Below are 6,000 nucleotides of genomic sequence, written 5' to 3'. Positions count from 1 at the left end.
CGCCACCACCTTTGGCATCTCTGCAACAGCAGGCCCAACAAGGCAGCCAACGCCAACGCCACTCCTTGGCACCACCTCGCCTCCAGAATCTTCCACTGTTTTCCACATAGGTCACACTCAAGCCACACGGGCCACACAAGAATCCCAAACCACGAGGCTGGTCTCCCCCACGACTGACACCGTCAAGAGAGTCACAACTACAGCTGCTTCTTTCATTCCCAGTGGATACTCACCCTCGGGAAGTCTTCCTCAGGATGCACCCATCACAGGTAAAGTGACAACCTTCACCCACGCACCCTCTGGAGGCGGTCACACAACCCAGGCCGCAACCACAGGATTGTCGGCAGCACCGAGCAGCCCTGGCGCCTCGAGGCAACCCTTAGGAGGCACATCACCTTCTGTAACAGGCACCATTCCTCGGGTCACCACTGGAGCCTCAGCATCGGGGGGCCCGGCGGCAAAATCGACATTGCCTTCTGCCAGCACCTCAGCTCATGTCACACCAGCCATTGGCCAAACCCATCGGACTCAGGGCACAGAGACATCTGGAGAAACACACACCAGCAAACAGGCCTCCTCCATGTCACACACCATCTCAGCGGGCACAGCTACCCCTGCCTCCTCCACGGCAGGCGGCAGAACAACGTCAGGAAGTGTGTCCTCAGCAACGTCCACCTCAGGCAGGATCACAAGCTTCTCACAGACTCCCTCCAGTCACAGCCAGGCAGCTCAGGGGACAACTGAATTCTTGTCCCCCTCAACCAGTCCTGACACCGGCCCAGGCGCCATGGGAATGGTGTCTGTGGTTGTCCCCAGCACCTTCTCCAGCATCACCAAGGTCCCAACTGCAGGGAGACCGTCGACGCCACAGTCAACCCCAGCGTCTTCCCGCACCTCTCTTCAGCAAATGTCAGCCACCACCCAGATGCCTCAGACCTGGAGTGTAGGAACTCGCGGAGGATCTGAAACCATGAGCTCGGTGTCCTCCCAGGCGACCTACTCCTTCTCGGCGCTCACACCCCCACCTCTTCTATCCACACCAAAGGGGCACACATCTCCACAAACCGAGCCCCACGCCCTGTCACCTTCACACACCAGCAAAACCCTCATCTCCACCGCATTCGGCGACAGCCACCAGAGCCACACAACAATGGCCACCTTGTCACCTGGCACCACAGGAGGGCCACCTGCTGTCGGTTCCACCACCTTGAGACCCGTGGCCTCCCATTCCCCTGCCACAGTCTTGCCCACCAGTGGAGAAGTTCCGACATCAAGCACGAGCTCAGCCACCGAAGACAACATGGCCGCAGTGGTCATTCCCCCTGTACACTCCGGCAGCGTCTCTTTGACAAACACCACCCACGTCCCCGCGTCCTCAGTAGGCCTCTCAAGTACACCCAGCTTTCAGCACCTTGCCACTACTCAAAGGGTAGCCTCCACCACCAGCCCCAGGATGAGGTCAAGCTCTGTGATTCCCACCAATACCCCCAGCAGTGCAGAGAACCCCACACTTACTGTGGCAGGTGGCTCTACCTCCCACCCACTATCCAGGACCGCTCCTGTCACCTCTTCAGAAACAAGCACTTCACAACCAATGGTGGCTCAGGCCTTCACTCACACTCACATTCCTACCTTTGCAGCGTCCCCATCCGGTCACCCTGACCCAGCAACGCAACTGCAGTCTACAGCCACCAGCCCTGTCGCCACCCAAGCAACCGCAACAGACATCTCGGCAACTGCTGCTAGCGCCACCACCTTTGGCATCTCTGCAACAGCAGGCCCAACAAGGCAGCCAACGCCAACGCCACTCCTTGGCACCACCTCGCCTCCAGAATCTTCCACTGTTTTCCACATAGGTCACACTCAAGCCACACGGGCCACACAAGAATCCCAAACCACGAGGCTGGTCTCCCCCACGACTGACACCGTCAAGAGAGTCACAACTACAGCTGCTTCTTTCATTCCCAGTGGATACTCACCCTCGGGAAGTCTTCCTCAGGATGCACCCATCACAGGTAAAGTGACAACCTTCACCCACGCACCCTCTGGAGGCGGCCACACAACCCAGGCCGCAACCACAGGATTGTCGGCAGCACCGAGCAGCCCTGGCGCCTCGAGGCAACCCTTAGGAGGCACATCACCTTCTGTAACAGGCACCATTCCTCGGGTCACCACTGGAGCCTCAGCATCGGGGGGCCCGGCGGCAAAATCGACATTGCCTTCTGCCAGCACCTCAGCTCATGTCACACCAGCCATTGGCCAAACCCATCGGACTCAGGGCACAGAGACATCTGGAGAAACACACACCAGCAAACAGGCCTCCTCCATGTCACACACCATCTCAGCGGGCACAGCTACCCCTGCCTCCTCCACGGCAGGCGGCAGAACAACGTCAGGAAGTGTGTCCTCAGCAACGTCCACCTCAGGCAGGATCACAAGCTTCTCACAGACTCCCTCCAGTCACAGCCAGGCAGCTCAGGGGACAACTGAATTCTTGTCCCCCTCAACCAGTCCTGACACCGGCCCAGGCGCCATGGGAATGGTGTCTGTGGTTGTCCCCAGCACCTTCTCCAGCATCACCAAGGTCCCAACTGCAGGGAGACCGTCGACGCCACAGTCAACCCCAGCGTCTTCCCGCACCTCTCTTCAGCAAATGTCAGCCACCACCCAGATGCCTCAGACCTGGAGTGTAGGAACTCGCGGAGGATCTGAAACCATGAGCTCGGTGTCCTCCCAGGCGACCTACTCCTTCTCGGCGCTCACACCCCCACCTCTTCTATCCACACCAAAGGGGCACACATCTCCACAAACCGAGCCCCACGCCCTGTCACCTTCACACACCAGCAAAACCCTCATCTCCACCGCATTCGGCGACAGCCACCAGAGCCACACAACAATGGCCACCTTGTCACCTGGCACCACAGGAGGGCCACCTGCTGTCGGTTCCACCACCTTGAGACCCGTGGCCTCCCATTCCCCTGCCACAGTCTTGCCCACCAGTGGAGAAGTTCCGACATCAAGCACGAGCTCAGCCACCGAAGACAACATGGCCGCAGTGGTCATTCCCCCTGTACACTCCGGCAGCGTCTCTTTGACAAACACCACCCACGTCCCCGCGTCCTCAGTAGGCCTCTCCAGTACACCCAGCTTTCAGCACCTTGCCACTACTCAAAGGGTAGCCTCCACCACCAGCCCCAGGATGAGGTCAAGCTCTGTGATTCCCACCAATACCCCCAGCAGTGCAGAGAGCCCCACACTTACTGTGGCAGGTGGCTCTACCTCCCACCCACTATCCAGGACCGCTCCTGTCACCTCTTCAGAAACAAGCACTTCACAACCAATGGTGGCTCAGGCCTTCACTCACACTCACATTCCTACCTTTGCAGCGTCCCCATCCGGTCACCCTGACCCAGCAACGCAACTGCAGTCTACAGCCACCAGCCCTGTCGCCACCCAAGCAACCGCAACAGACATCTCGGCAACTGCTGCTAGCGCCACCACCTTTGGCATCTCTGCAACAGCAGGCCCAACAAGGCAGCCAACGCCAACGCCACTCCTTGGCACCACCTCGCCTCCAGAATCTTCCACTGTTTTCCACATAGGTCACACTCAAGCCACACGGGCCACACAAGAATCCCAAACCACGAGGCTGGTCTCCCCCACGACTGACACCGTCAAGAGAGTCACAACTACAGCTGCTTCTTTCATTCCCAGTGGATACTCACCCTCGGGAAGTCTTCCTCAGGATGCACCCATCACAGGTAAAGTGACAACCTTCACCCACGCACCCTCTGGAGGCGGTCACACAACCCAGGCCGCAACCACAGGATCGTCGGCAGCACCGAGCAGCCCTGGCGCCTCGAGGCAACCCTTAGGAGGCACATCACCTTCTGTAACAGGCACCATTCCTCGGGTCACCACTGGAGCCTCAGCATCGGGGGGCCCGGCGGCAAAATCGACATTGCCTTCTGCCAGCACCTCAGCTCATGTCACACCAGCCATTGGCCAAACCCATCGGACTCAGGGCACAGAGACATCTGGAGAAACACACACCAGCAAACAGGCCTCCTCCATGTCACACACCATCTCAGCGGGCACAGCTACCCCTGCCTCCTCCACGGCAGGCGGCAGAACAACGTCAGGAAGTGTGTCCTCAGCAACGTCCACCTCAGGCAGGATCACAAGCTTCTCACAGACTCCCTCCAGTCACAGCCAGGCAGCTCAGGGGACAACTGAATTCTTGTCCCCCTCAACCAGTCCTGACACCGGCCCAGGCGCCATGGGAATGGTGTCTGTGGTTGTCCCCAGCACCTTCTCCAGCATCACCAAGGTCCCAACTGCAGGGAGACCGTCGACGCCACAGTCAACCCCAGCGTCTTCCCGCACCTCTCTTGAGCAAATGTCAGCCACCACCCAGATGCCTCAGACCTGGAGTGTAGGAACTCGCGGAGGATCTGAAACCATGAGCTCGGTGTCCTCCCAGGCGACCTACTCCTTCTCGGCGCTCACACCCCCACCTCTTCTATCCACACCAAAGGGGCACACATCTCCACAAACCGAGCCCCACGCCCTGTCACCTTCACACACCAGCAAAACCCTCATCTCCACCGCATTCGGCGACAGCCACCAGAGCCACACAACAATGGCCACCTTGTCACCTGGCACCACAGGAGGGCCACCTGCTGTCGGTTCCACCACCTTGAGACCCGTGGCCTCCCATTCCCCTGCCACAGTCTTGCCCACCAGTGGAGAAGTTCCGACATCAAGCACGAGCTCAGCCACCGAAGACAACATGGCCGCAGTGGTCATTCCCCCTGTACACTCCGGCAGCGTCTCTTTGACAAACACCACCCACGTCCCCGCGTCCTCAGTAGGCCTCTCAAGTACACCCAGCTTTCAGCACCTTGCCACTACTCAAAGGGTAGCCTCCACCACCAGCCCCAGGATGAGGTCAAGCTCTGTGATTCCCACCAATACCCCCAGCAGTGCAGAGAGCCCCACACTTACTGTGGCAGGTGGCTCTACCTCCCACCCACTATCCAGGACCGCTCCTGTCACCTCTTCAGAAACAAGCACTTCACAACCAATGGTGGCTCAGGCCTTCACTCACACTCACATTCCTACCTTTGCAGCGTCCCCATCCGGTCACCCTGACCCAGCAACGCAACTGCAGTCTACAGCCACCAGCCCTGTCGCCACCCAAGCAACCGCAACAGACATCTCGGCAACTGCTGCTAGCGCCACCACCTTTGACATCTCTGCAACAGCAGGCCTAACAAGGCAGCCAACGCCAACGCCACTCCTTGGCACCACCTCGCCTCCAGAATCTTCCACTGTTTTCCACATAGGTCACACTCAAGCCACACGGGCCACACAAGAATCCCAAACCACGAGGCTGGTCTCCCCCACGACTGACACCGTCAAGAGAGTCACAACTACAGCTGCTTCTTTCATTCCCAGTGGATACTCACCCTCGGGAAGTCTTCCTCAGGATGCACCCATCACAGGTAAAGTGACAACCTTCACCCACGCACCCTCTGGAGGCGGTCACACAACCCAGGCCGCAACCACAGGATCGTCGGCAGCACCGAGCAGCCCTGGCGCCTCGAGGCAACCCTTAGGAGGCACATCACCTTCTGTAACAGGCACCATTCCTCGGGTCACCACTGGAGCCTCAGCATCGGGGGGCCCGGCGGCAAAATCGACATTGCCTTCTGCCAGCACCTCAGCTCATGTCACACCAGCCATTGGCCAAACCCATCGGACTCAGGGCACAGAGACATCTGGAGAAACACACACCAGCAAACAGGCCTCCTCCATGTCACACACCATCTCAGCGGGCACAGCTACCCCTGCCTCCTCCACGGCAGGCGGCAGAACAACGTCAGGAAGTGTGTCCTCAGCAACGTCCACCTCAGGCAGGATCACAAGCTTCTCACAGACTCCCTCCAGTCACAGCCAGGCAGCTCAGGGGACAACTGAATTCTTGTCCCCCTCAAC

Source organism: Microcebus murinus, chromosome 1 (genome assembly GCF_040939455.1).
Source record: "Microcebus murinus isolate Inina chromosome 1, M.murinus_Inina_mat1.0, whole genome shotgun sequence".
NCBI lineage: Eukaryota > Metazoa > Chordata > Mammalia > Primates > Cheirogaleidae > Microcebus > Microcebus murinus.
The sequence above is the reverse complement of the archived record's forward strand: the minus strand, read 5'-3'. Positions refer to the sequence as shown.